At 47.3% G+C, this 14,045-nt stretch overlaps 1 pseudogene; it reads right to left on the reverse strand.

Moving 5' to 3' along the window:
- Positions 1–5,935: 5,935 nt before the first annotated feature.
- On the reverse strand, positions 5,936–8,313 carry LOC120640711 (annotated as a pseudogene).
- Between the last annotated feature and the right edge of the window lie 5,732 nt (positions 8,314–14,045).

A 14,045-nucleotide genomic window follows, 5' to 3' on the forward strand; every position in this document is an offset into this window, starting at 1 on the left:
GATACTGTCTTTCCAGTGGTGCTAGTGGGTAAACTCATGGCTGACCCTTTGTAGGTAACGGTGGGGCTAGCAGTCCCGAGTTGCAGGGCAGTTTAGCTATTCGGTGTGCATATAGGAAACGGTTGACTTGTATAGTCCATCAGGGCTTACACAGGTCGTGTGTGTTAGGTCCACCTTGCAAGGTTTAAAATCGGATCGATTCGCCGTGACTCGCGGATATGAGAGCCTTGATCTCTTTGTCACATCGTAGTAAGAAATTGAAATGAGGATGGAATGATGATGCTATTCTTGGAGGATTAATTTGATATACCATGCTTGTTCTAAATATTCTTGCAAACCTAGTTAATACTTGCTACATTAAACTTGAGTTAAAATCTTGAAAGTAAGGACTCACTTTTAGATGTTTTTTTTTTGCAAAACAAACCCCTCAAGCCAAAAGCTTTGCATGTATAGATTAAGGGCTAAGTATACCCTTAGTCGGGTAAGCCTTGCTGAGTATTAGTATACTCGGCTTTGCTTGTGGCTTTGTTTTTCAGGTGGTACATCGGAGGTTACGGTTGACATCATGTACGGGCTTCATCATGACGTCTGGTTTCGACGCTAGACTATCGTTCGTTTTTCGTCAAACTTGAACTCTGTTGTACTTTTATAAATTCAAACTCGGTTTGTAATAATAACAATCAGTTTCATCCTCTGTACTGTAAAATTTGTGGAATGTTGCATTCTCTGAAATGTTTTGTCGATCCTGTTTCAACTAGTTTAATCGGGATATTACCCGACAGCACTGCCGGATTACTCCGTTTTAAGTGCATGTTAACCCTAGTTGCCGTTTCGGTGATGGTTAGCGCACTTAAGCCGGATTAATTTAGGCGGGGCTGCCACAAAAAGTAACTAGTGAGACAATCTTAAATTTATCTTTATACCTAATTACTTAATTATATACACTATTTAAATTATTTAGAAAGCTAGATAACTAATAATATATTTATTAAAATTAGTAATGATATAAAAAATTAACTTTAACTATTTAATATATTTATTTCATGATTAAAATTATTTTATATGAGTCAAATTAATTATTTATTTAATGATAAAATTATTGACAAAATAAACCGATACTCATGATTGCTTTATGTTTCAAATCGAGAAGGTATCCGGATTCGAATCCGGATTCGAACTATCCGTTTTGTATTCGTATCCGATGAGATCCGCATTCGTATTCGTATCCGGATTAAAATGTGGTAAAATGTGACATTCGGATCCGATTTCATCCGTATCCGATCCGAATCCATCCTTACATAGTTCCAAGGGTATAAAAAAACAAGACAAAGCCATCAGGACATGTGAATACCTTTTTTACCTTATACTAAGAAGATATAGTACGTTCAAGCATACATTTACCACGGCACTAGGTCTTTTTTTTACAGTTAGTAATTGTGGAGATTGTCATATATAATTTTAATTGTTGTAGCGCGAAATAAAGGTGGACCGTAGGATTGAGACTTTTAAGGCGCCGTTTGGAACGGAGTTTTTCCGTAGGAATTTCACAGGAAGCTCATTCCTATGGTTTGCTTAGGTCACATGTCCTTTGGAACGGAGGAACACGGCTGCCCATTCCAGAGGAAAGGATTCGCTTCCTCCACAAAACGCAGGAGATAAAACATCCACGTTTTCGCGGAAGCCCGAGGCAAAGCTATGCGCGCAAGCCAGAAAAGAGCGAGATAAAGAGATTAGATGGCGAAATTGAGCCTCGAGTGTCGGAGGCTGAGAGCAACTGTGCAGTAGGGAAAGCAAATAGTCTTTTATATGAAGATTTAGTCGGTGAACATCAAACATCAATCTTCAGCGGAAAAAGTCTTTTTTGCCTCCCTGAACTTTGGGCCGAGTCCACTTTTCCTCTTTGAACTTTGAAACCGGCCTACCAGCCTCCTCGAACTCCTGAAACCAGTCACACGACCTCCTTGAGCGGGTTTGAGGGCGGTTTTACGATTTTTCTTTTATATTTATTTTAACTAAATCTCTAAAAAATTATAGTAAATCACAAAAAAATTATAAAATAGAAAATCCAAATTTGTTGGACTCCACATGAGTAGATATACGCAGTGAAGATATTATATGGTATATTTTAATACAAATTGTTTGCTATATCTTTAGATATATACTTTTCTAATTTATAGCTACAATTTTCGTCATCCAATTATTGTCAATTTTTTATGGTGGACTAATCATTATATAATTGAGCTGCAGTAAAAATTTTATGATTATTGAATCATGTATGACTGAGTTATAGATTTATCTAGGTTTATCTATAGATTCGTCTAGATTTTTCTATAGATTTATCTAGTTTATATAGATAAATCTATAGATCAGTCAAACATTATTCAATAATTATAAAATTTTTACTACAGCTCAATCATATAATAATTAATCCGCAATAAAAATTTCATCATAATTGGAAAACAAAAACTGTAGCTATAAAATAATTACAGAAAAGTATATATCTAAATATATAACAAAAAATTTGTACTAAAGTATACTATATAACATCTTCACTGTGTATATCTACTCATATTGAATCTAACAAAATTAGATTTTCTATTTTGCGATTTTTTGTGATTTACTATAATTTTTTAAAGATTAATTAAAATAAATATAAAAGAAAAATAGTAAAACCGCCCTCAAACCCGCTTAAGGAGGTCCAGCGACCGGTTTCGAGAGTTCGAGAAGGCTGGTCGGCCGGTTTCAAAGTTGCAGGGAGGAAAAGCGAACTCGGTCCAAAGTTCAGGGAGGCAAAAGAGATTTTTTTCATCTCCAGCAGCGGGAGCAAATAAGCTGTCATTTTGGTAGGCCTTTCAAATCCCCCCCTCCAATCCAATTTGGTGGCTCTCTATTTGGGCAGACTGTTGGAGTGAAGGCCCATATTTAGATGAGTAAAATTTAAATGTGGACTTCCAAATAAATATTTACTCACCTAAATTTAAAAATCATACTAGAATTGCTCTTATAGCTGCCGCACTGCCGACATCAAACATCTTCTCCTTTGGCCCCGAGCTGCAGCCTGTAGCTTGCCCTCCTCTTTTTCATGCTACTTACGGGGATTACATAAGGAGAGATCGAATCGAATAGTATTGGTGAGAAGCAAGAGAAAACAATCCGGAGAAGAACCGATGGAGCGAAGGATGGGTGAGAGGATAAGACCAACCCAACCTATGTTGACATGTGGGGCCCTCGGTCTTGGTGCATCTGAACGCTAGTTTCATCTAATAATACAGAAGAAAACTCGTACTACTTAACCTAAGCGCAGACAAGATCGGTACTAAATAAAGTGAACTTCTACTATAAAAAAATTCCTCCGTTCCAAACACCTTTCATATGAGTTTCCTGTATTTTTCAGTTTCTCTGTTTTGCAACAATGTGTCTTTTCTATTCCTACGTTTCCTACTATTCTTATATTTTGTATTCCTTTATTCCAAATAGGGCCTTTACTATTTTTGAAGTTTTCGTTGATATTTAAAACTTAACATTTTCTTATTTACGAATTAAGAGATTATATGGTTACTAAGAGTTAGGTTATCTAAAAATGGCTACTCGTTTATTACTCCTCCGTGGGAGTACCTTTTAAGAGTGACGGGGATGTTGTATTTGAATTGTCTTTTTCTATACTATACACGTAAAGAATATTTGAAAACATGAATGGTACATAGTTTGAAACACCGAGGCGAGCGCGAAGCAGCAATTGATATACGAAAACTGACAGAAGCCCGCCTGTCAGACACGCAACGTTCTTCTTCGAGTAGCACGTGCTACTACAAGAATTAATCTGGGCGGGGGTGCGATGGGCCAGGCTGAGGGCAAGTGGGCCACCAGCAGCGTCATCGCCGGCTTAGTGCTTATCCCTTCTCTGATTAGAAATATTTCCCATCTCTCTCTCTGCTGCCTCCATATTCCCATCCTTTTTTTTTTCCTTGACTGTCGACAGTCAACTCCTTTGGATGAGCGATTAAAGATGATTTGACAAGACGACATGGTTAAACATCAGGTCAGTCTCGATTTTATTTTTTATTATACAGTTACTGATGGTGAAAATTTGGTAATTGTGCTGGCTAGATTTCATGACGACGTATCTCCTTTCACATATCATAAAGCTCCCCCTCCACTTTTCCCATGATAACCTTACCATATCAACAAATTTGCCGATGTCGCGTGACATTTAATACTTGCGAAGCCCACTAGTGTAACCTAGGTATAGTTATATTTTTGTAACAAATCTCATGTCAATTTATTAGTATGTTTTCACGACACGAGAGGACTGCGATGTTTGGTTTTCTTAGAGGCAGGAATTCGAAAATTTGACAAACGAGGCGGTACAAATACACAACCCAGGAACGAAATTATTAGCGGGCCTGCGAACTCGGGCCCAAACACACGTACGCGTGGGCCGGACACCGCGCGTGCCCTGTCGTTCCCGCCGCGCGCGGCCACATCTCTCTCCCGTCCCGTTCCGACCGGGACTCGTTCGTTCTGTCCTCGGGCGCGTCGTACCCTGCCTCTGCTGGCCGCCACTGGTGCGAGTCGCAGTCGGACACGGCGCCGCGCACGCCGGCGCGAGAGCTCATAAATGAACGAGGCGGCAGCGATCAAGCCCCCCGATCGATTACATTTTTTGCTTGCAATTTGGAATTTGCAAAGCTAGGCCCACCTGCGATCGCCGGCAATGCCGCTGCAGGGTCCGCTCACGAAGGTCCACGCGGCCGCGAGCGACGACGCCGCCGTCCACGGCCAACCCCCGGCGCCGGCGGTGATGGACGGCCGCGGCAAGGAGCGGAAGCGGAGGAAGCACGAGGACGCGGCTGCAGGTGCCGGAGTGGCGGCGACCGCGGCGCGGCCGTCCGAGATCGACGACGGGGGCGACACGGGCGGAGCGCGCCGCCACCAGCACCGTCGGCCGCGCGCGCCGGCGTCGGAGGGGGCGGAATCGGGCTCCGGGAAGCACGGCCACGGAGCCACCATCGTCATCGGCGGAAGGCCCAGGCATCAGGCTGCTGCTGCTGCTGCCGGCAGCTATGCCACGGGAGGCGGCAGCTCCTACTACGCCGTCGCTCACGCGGCAAGCGCGCCGAGCTCCTTGCCGCGGCTTCTCCGGGAACCACCTGACGCCTCGCCGTCGCCGCGCCAGCACAAGACGGCCAAGCCCCACTCGGCCGCCACGGGCGGCGGCGTTCCCGCATGAGCTTCCAGCCGGTACGAGTCGCTGACGATCACGGCGAGACCCAACGGCATCGTCATCGGCGGCAGGCACGGACACCACCAGGCTGTCGCCGCCGGCTCGTCGATCCGGGAGCCGGCCGCCGCGCCGCATCACCACGTTCCCAAGCCGCCGCCCAAGGCTCGCGGGGCGCCCTCGCCCTCCGCCTCCGCCTCGGCGGCGCAGCGGAAGGCCGGCGACCCCGAGCTCTGCTGCCGCCTGGGCGTCGACGCGGCCGTGGTGATGAGCAAGGCCGCGCTACAAGAGGAGGTGGACGCGTTCGCCGGCGTGAGCCACCAGAGGCAGCAGCAGCCGGCCGTGGAAGCCGTGGAGACTAAGAAATTCTCCTTCTGGCTCACCGACGAGGAGCGGGACGCCGACGTGGCGGCGGTTTACGAGAAGTTGGAGAAGGCCCGGACGGCGGCGGCCGCCGAGAAACGGCGCCGGCACTGATTGTTCTTGCGTGCGTTAGGTAACACTGCATTCTGATCCGTGAATCGCTTGAATTTCATCAGAAAACTCAAAAATTGTACAGAACTTGTCTTCGTATACGCTTGTCTGCTTCTTGTACGATTGCGTGTTTAAAATGCCGATATTTCAGTTCGATCGAGCCGAGATTGGATTGGAGATTTGCAGGGGATGGTGTTTGTGTTTCCCCAAAATCCAAGAAGGTCTCTCCTTCTGCGAACACAACAGGATCCAAGTTTCACAACCAATACACGAGGAAGTTGGGATCAGCGTCCACCGCCCACGCCTCAAGGCCGCCGGCGAGATCGCTGGCGTACAGGAAGCCGTGCTCTCGGAGGACGCTGGACGGCGGCCTGGGAGCCGTTGCCACGCCGGCTGACGACGTACGGAGGGCGCCGCCGCCTACCGCGCGAGGGCGACGACGCCTCCGCCGCTTCGTCCAGAGCGGCCCAGAGCAGCGGCAGCTTCTCCTCCAGGTCCGGGAGCGGGACGTTCAGGGACCCGGGTATGGAGGCGACCTGGAAGTGGTGCGCGCCGGCCGGACGGCGGGCAACAGGTGGGGCTCGCCGCGGTCGCGCAGCCGCTTGTACTCTCGGCAGGCAGGTGACCCTGGCGTTCTCCGGGAGCAGGTTCAGGCTTGGCGCCGGCTGCACATCAAACACATCAAAAGGGTCTGTTAAGGAAACCAGAATCATTTTAATTTTGGTAATGAAAAGGAATGTACCTTACTAGAACCTGAAGATTTTGTGAAGCTGTCGTAGTCAAACGTCATGAAAACATGTTGAGTGAAAGAAGGGTTTTCTCCACAAACCGCGCAAATTGATGACTTTCGACGGATCTTGATCCTCAGAAACGCATAGAACAATGAACGATCTCTTTTATTACTAGTAAAACAGAAGAAATGATAGATCCAATGAACGATCTCTTTTACTAGTAAAAATAGCAAATTGATAAAAGCTTTAAGTTTGCTCTCAAAATTAACTGCCACCACTATATTATTAGCATAAGGAAATGGGTCCTGGAGGTTGAACGGGGCACACAGTTTGGTTAATGGTTACTAGTACGTCACAACCTACTTGTGCACAGAAGTGACATACAGCCTTAAAACGGGAGGACAGTGCATCGAGGAGTAGCATTCTTCCACAAAGGGGTTCACCTACGCCAAACTGCAACTTTTATGACCTCTAGAGCTTGTAGACAGCCAATTACTCCTGGAACTGGTCAACAAAGGGCAAATATTATTAGATCATGCAAAAGGAGTGTGTGGCATATGGACTATTCAGTGATAGTGAAATCAAGGTATGTTGAGCAGAATATGAGTACAATGTACATTCAACGGAAAAAGCTCCCAAATTTTTTCTAGCGCTACAGTAACTTTGAGTGTTTGGCTGCTAATTAGAAGTATTAAATGTGAATAACTAACAAAAATCATTCCACAATCTCCAGGTAAAATTATGAGACGAATCTTTTAAGCATAATTGGACCATAATTAGATAATATCATGCTACAGTAAATAATTTCTCTTGACAGATTAATTAGGCTTAATAGATTCGTGTCGTGATTTTCCGTCCATTCATATAATTAGTTTTAAAATTAGATTATGTTAGTTGAAAATTTCTCCTCAAAAAAATGTTAGTTGAAAATTGTTACAGTGAGTTTCGTCCAAAATTTTTCATGATCTAAACACGGATGACTGTGCCACCAAATTGCAAACCGAGTACTTTAAATATATTGCTGATTCTGTGCTACTGAATTATCGCCCAATTTGCAGCATTGGGAATGAGCGAGGCGCTATTACTGCTGATACTGAGAAATAAGGTGAATCTTGTTGGTTGCTTGGTAGGTAGGTAGGTAGGTATGAGGAGCGGTTTTCGAAACTGAACATGAAACCTCAAATCTACATACCCTTTCTGTCTGAGACTCCGAGTGTTCTGTCTGAAACTCCCAGGACACCATTGTCAGAACAACCCTGGCATCCTGTTGACGCTGATGGATTTGGAAAAAGACACCGGTAGCATGGGTTTCCATTGTGATTATAAACAGTCAGCTGCTAGAAGTTAAAGTTTGAAGGGTGTCACTAGAGTTATGTCAGGAACTCTTGAGGTGAATCACGTCATTTCTGCCAACAAACGGCATTACCTGGCCTTCTAAACCGAATGCGGAACCAGATACGAGTGTCTGAAATGGCAAAAAACAACAAGTCTGTCACTGGAAAACTATCTCGAGTAATGTTGACATAAAAGAATATCACTAAGTGATTTAGCAGTTAAAATTACAATTTTTTTCCTTGAGGGGAGAAAATGTGGATATCAGTTTGCGGAATATATATATATATATCCATCAATTAACCGACAAACAGCGGCGGATCTACAGGAGGGGCTGGGGGGCTCCAGCCCCCTAAGAGCAACTAATCACACTTAAAATACTGTAGCAAAAATTTTAAATCACCATTAAATCTTCATGCAAATTAACAACTCCATTGATTCAGCCCCCCTTGTCCCCCATCCTACCTCCGCCACTGCCGACAAAAGAAAGCTCTATATCATTGTCACCTTGTTGAGAAGGACGCTGCAATCACTGAGCATGTACCGAATAGTAACGCTGGCTTTTGAAGAAATAGGAGGGGAGGGCCCCTACTGATTAATGATATTAAAGAAAGAAAAAAAAACAAAGTCCAGTACAATTAGGAAACAAAGAAAGAAACAAAAAAAATATAGGAGATTACATGAGGGCTTCTAGCCATGAAGACAAGGGATTTATTCCTATTCTTTGCTCTTAGGATAACTAAGACAAATTCTCTGACGAAGTGTTGAAAGCATGCAGCTGTTGATCCTAAGAGCATGCAGCTCTTAGGATTTATTTTGAATATCTTTGAAAATGAAATCATTCCGCTACATCCAAATACACCAGCTCATGACAATGATACTATCCATGAAAAAAGGAAGCGCCAGCTGCAATTTCAAATTCTCAAGGGTGGTGAATGGCGTCAGAACCCACCACAAGGCCAATAGTGGACCAACAAGCTTGGGCAAAGTTGCAATGAATAAAAAGGTGAGCTAGTGATTCCTCCATCATTTGACTGCAACAAACACAGTTGTAAGATGGGAGTTCCAAATTTTTCCTTCTTAATAAATTCCTGGTGGAAAGCCTGTCCTTAAGAAGCCAAAAAAAGGCCTTACGTTTATTTTAGCAAGTTGATTTCCATAACCACTTAAAGCAATGATGAATTCCAGTAGTGTTGAAAACATACTCTAAACAACACCCAAAAGCAATGATGAATTGAACTCTCATTTCAGGCCTTCACATTCTGAAGGATACTGTTTCACAATGTCCAAAGCAACTTTGGGCTTCAGTTTGAGATGATACTCCAACACATTGACAGAGGAATTGATCCTGATTTTTAGAAAAGAGAACAATATCGATCAGTACTTTGAATTGATGACACATAAATGTTACAAATTTGGATACAGGAATAACATCAGTAGCCTTCACGCATGACACAGATTCTCTCTCAGAATGACAGTATCGCAAGCTGCTGCTGCTGCTGATTTTTTATAAGTAGATGTTACATCGAATATTCGGATGTTAATTCGAATGTTCGGATGCCAACTTAATATAAAACTAATTGTGTTAGAAAATAGGTTTATTTCCTGTTTAGCTTCCCTGTGGGCCTCCCTAGGATTGATCTGGCGCACCTCTATGGTTGCAGCCGTGATCTCCAAGGACTCTCACGCAAGGCAAGTCTCCACGTGATTATCTTCAGGATTCTTGTTGCTATAAACCTGGATACTCACGTGGCTGCCTATATATATGTACTGTATTCCTCTTCGTGAAATACAAGCCACATATTACGCGTGATATCTTCGCTATCATGGTATCAAGAGACGGTTACGATCTGTGACCTCTCGCTTCCGCTCCAACCCTAGCCGCCGCCACCAGGCCGTCGCTATGGCGCTTCCTCCACCGGCCGCCGACCCGCCAGGAGCGGCACCATCACCATGTGGCCCGGCCCTCAGCAACAACAGAAGGCCGGCAAGCAGCCTCCTCAGGCGCAGGCTAGCGCCTCCGGTTTCTCTCAGCAGCAGCATGCCTTGATGGCTGCTACTGCCCCCCTACGGAGCTCCCCTGCTCTACCAGCTGCCCTACATGCCGCAGGGACAGGCCCTACAGCAGCCGCAGCTGCCCCTGCAGCATCAGCAGCACCTGCAACTGCTGCCGCCACTTCCAGCGCAAATGCAGCAGCAGCAGGCACCGCAGACGCCAAGCGCCGCCTCCTGGAGTCCTTGGGGCGCCTCGTGGGACCAACAGGCACTCGCCAACTCCTTCAACACCATGACCCTCCAGCAGCCGCCATCCACCTCTGAGTAGGTCATGGATTCAGGTGCCTCAAACCACATGACGCCCGATGCCGGTAACATATCCTTATTCCGTCCTCCCTGTTCGTCATATCCTTCATCTGTCATTGTTGGCAATGGCTCTACTCTTCCAGTAACTTCAATTGGTCATACTGTCTTACCTGGTGCTTTGCATCTTAATAATGTTCTTGTTGCTCCTCACATTATTAAGAACCTCATCTCTGTTCGACAGTTTACCATTGATAATCGCTGCTCAGTTGAGTTTGACCCCTTTGGCCTCTCTGTGAAGGATCTTCGTTCCAGGAACGTGATCGCCAGGTGCAATAGTGCAGGCCCTCTCTACCACCTACACTTCCCGGAGTCGCCGTCATCCACCTTTGTCGCCACTGCTGTTCTCGCCCCAGCCGATCTATGGCATCGTCGCCTCGGCCACCCCGGTCATGAGGCCCTCTCTAGGCTTGCTAGCTGTTCCAGCATTCGATGTAACAAAACTAGCATTCATACTCTCTGTCATGCATGTCAACTGGGTCGTCATATTCGTTTGCCTTTCCCTAGTTCATCGTCTCGAGCTATCAAGAATTTTGATTTAATCCATTGTGACCTTTGGACATCGCCTGTGACTAGCATATCCGGTTACAAATACTATCTTGTAATTCTTGATGACTACTCTCACTTTCTTTGGACGTTTCCACTTCGTCTAAAATCTGAGACGTTCTCTACATTGGCTAATTTTTTCTCTTATGTCTCCACCCAGTTTGGCTGCCCTGTCAAGAGCGTTCAGTGCGACAATGGACGCGAATTCGACAACTCGTCTACTCGCGCCTTCTTCCTCACCCATGGCGTCCTTCTCAGGATGTCATACCCCTACACCTCCTCCCAAAACGGCCGCGCAGAGCGAATGATCCGCACCACAAACAACGTCATTCCCTGCCTCCTGCTTCAGGCTAGTCTTCCTCCTCGCTATTGGGTCGAGGCCCTTCATGCCGCCACATACCTTGTCAATTGACTCCCCACCAAAGCTCTTGCTTCTGGCACCCCACACCTTGCTCTGTTTGGCACCCCTCCTGATTACCATCATCTACGTGTTTTTGGGTGCGCCTGTTACCCGAATCTTTCGGCAACAGCGCTCCACAAACTCTCCCCTCACTCAACTAGATGCGTTTTTCTGGGATATTCTGCCAATCATAAGGGTTACCGGTGTCTTGATCTTGCCACTAACAAGATCTATATCTCGCGTCATGTGGTGTTTGATGAGGAGTCCTTCCCCTACGCAGCACAGTCCTCCCCGCTTCGATCTACTGACTTTGAATTTTTGGATGAGTTCCCGGTTCAGGTCAGTCCAGTCGGACTCCCTGTCCCTCGTGTTGCAGGTTCATCGTCCCTCCCTACTGGGTCCTCGTGCGGCCCTGGTTGGATCTCTGCGGACCCATCAGAGCCGACGCTACCGTCTTCTGAGTCCCCTTGCGGCTCTGGTGGTCTGCTTCAGGCGCCTTGCAGGACTTCACCAGCGGCCCTGACGTCGCCCTCGCCTGCGGCCACGGCGCCGCCCTCGACCGCGCCACGCGCGGCCACGGCGTCGCCCTCGCCAGCGGCCCCGATGTCGCCCTCGCCTGCGGCCATGGCGCCACACTCGACCGCACCACGCGCGGCCACGACGTCACCCTCGACCGCACCACGCGCGGCCACGCCGGCCATGGCGTCGCCCTCGCCAGCGGCCCCGACGTCATCCTCGCCTACGGCCACGGCGCCGCCCTCGACCGCGCCACGCGCGGCCACGGCGTCGCCTTTGTCCTCGGCCACAGCATCGCCCTCGACCGCACCACGCGCGGCCACGCCGGCCATGGCGTCGACCTCGCCCGCGGCCCCGGCGGCTCCTGTGTGTTCCGCGCCGCTGGTTTATCGTCGACGGCCCGTTCACGGCCCGATCACCGCCTCCGGTCGCCGCCCCACGTTCGTCCGAGTGCCGGTTCATGCACCCAGCCCTGTCGGACCACCCCGCCCTCTACCTCCACGTGCAGAGCCCATCCAGCCGGTAGTCAACCGGCACTCGATGGTCACACGCGGTAAAGACGGCTTCCGCCAGCCGTACATTGGTCTTCACAGCGTCCAGCTATCACCGATCCCGAAGACATTCCGCAGTGCTTTGGCTGATCCTCATTGGCGCGCCGCCATGGAAGAAGAGTATTCTGCGTTACTCTCCAACAACACATGGGATTTGATTCCTCGTCCTCCTGGCGCCAATGTAGTTACCGGCAAATGGATCTTTCGGCATAAGTACCTTGCAGATGGCAGTCTTGATTGTTACAAGGCTCGTTGGGTACTTCGAGGTTTCACTCAACGTCCCGGAGTTGACTATGATGAAACCTTCAGTCCAGTCGTGAAGCCAGCTACTATACGGACAGTCCTTTCTCTGGCACTATGTCGGAATTGGCCTGTTCATCAGCTCGACGTCAAGAATGCTTTTCTCCATGGGACTTTGTCAGAAATGGTTTATTGCTCTCAGCCCTCCGGGTTTGTTGATTCAGCTCACCCAGACTTTGTTTGCCGCTTAAACAAGTCTCTTTATGGATTAAAACAGGCGCCTAGGGCCTGGTACAGCCGTTTTGCATCTCATCTGCTCAAGTTGGGTTTCGTAGAAGCCAAATCAGACACGTCCTTATTCATATACAGGCAAGGTCAGAACACTGTGTACCTGCTCCTCTACGTTGATGACATTGTGCTTACAGCCTCCAGCAGTGCGCTTCTCCGTCACACTATTGTGGCTCTGCAGCAAGAATTCTCTATGAAGGATTTGGGTCCCCTGCATCACTTCCTGGGAATTTCTGTTGCCCAGCATTCGGATGGCTTGTTCATGTCTCAACGGCAGTACACCCTGGATATTCTTGAGCGAGCTGGAATGACAGACTGCAAGTCATGTAGCACTCCTGTTGACACTCAGGCCAAAGTTTCTACTGCGGATGGTCCTCCTGTTAGTGATGCTACTAATTATAGAAGTCTCACTGGTGCGTTACAGTATCTTACTTTCACTTGGCCAGACATCACCTATGCTGTTCAGCAAGTTTGTTTGCACATGCATGATCCGAGGGAGCCTCACCTCTCTGCGGTTAAGCGCATTCTACGCTACCTGCGTGGTACGCTTGACCATGGTCTTCTTCTTCGGCATGGTGCTGCTTCTGAGTTGACTGTTTATACTGATGCTGACTGGGCCGGATGTCCTGATACTCGAAAGTCGACCTCCGGATACGCTGTCTTCCTTGGGGACAATCTGGTTTCATGGTCCTCTAAACGCCAGAACACAGTGTCGAGGTCAAGCGCAGAGGCTGAATATAGGGCGGTTGCTAATGGTGTTGCTGAAGCCTGCTGGTTGCGCCAACTTCTTCATGAGCTACATCATCCGTTGCAGAAGAGCACTCTGGTGTATTGTGACAATGTGAGTGCTGTTTATTTGTCTTCCAATCCAGTTCAGCATCAACGAACGAAGCATGTTGAGATTGACCTCCACTTCGTGCGCGAGCGGGTATCTACTGGTGATGTTCGTGTTCTTCATGTTCTAACGACGTCACAGTTTGCCGACATCTTCACCAAAGGTCTTCCAACTTCGGTGTTTGCTGAATTTCATTCCAGTTTGAACGTCGTGTCTTCCGATGCTCCAACTGGGGGGGGGGGTTAGAAAATAGGTTTATTTCCTGTTTAGCTTCCCTGTGGGCCTCCCTAGGATTGATCTGGCGCACCTCTATGGTTGCAGCCGTGATCTCCAAGGACTCTCACGCAAGTCAAGTCTCCACGTGATTATCTTCAGGATTCTTGTTGCTATAAACCTGGATACTCACATGGCTGCCTATATATATGTACTGTATTCCTCTTCGTGAAATACAAGCCACATATTACGCGTGATATCTTCGCTATCAAATTGCATAAAATGCAATTAGAGCTCTAGACAAATCTATTAAGTATAATTAATGTATGATTAGTGGATC

The sequence above is a fragment of the Panicum virgatum genome, chromosome 7K, assembly GCF_016808335.1.
Source record: "Panicum virgatum strain AP13 chromosome 7K, P.virgatum_v5, whole genome shotgun sequence".
In the NCBI taxonomy this organism is placed as follows: domain Eukaryota; kingdom Viridiplantae; phylum Streptophyta; class Magnoliopsida; order Poales; family Poaceae; genus Panicum; species Panicum virgatum.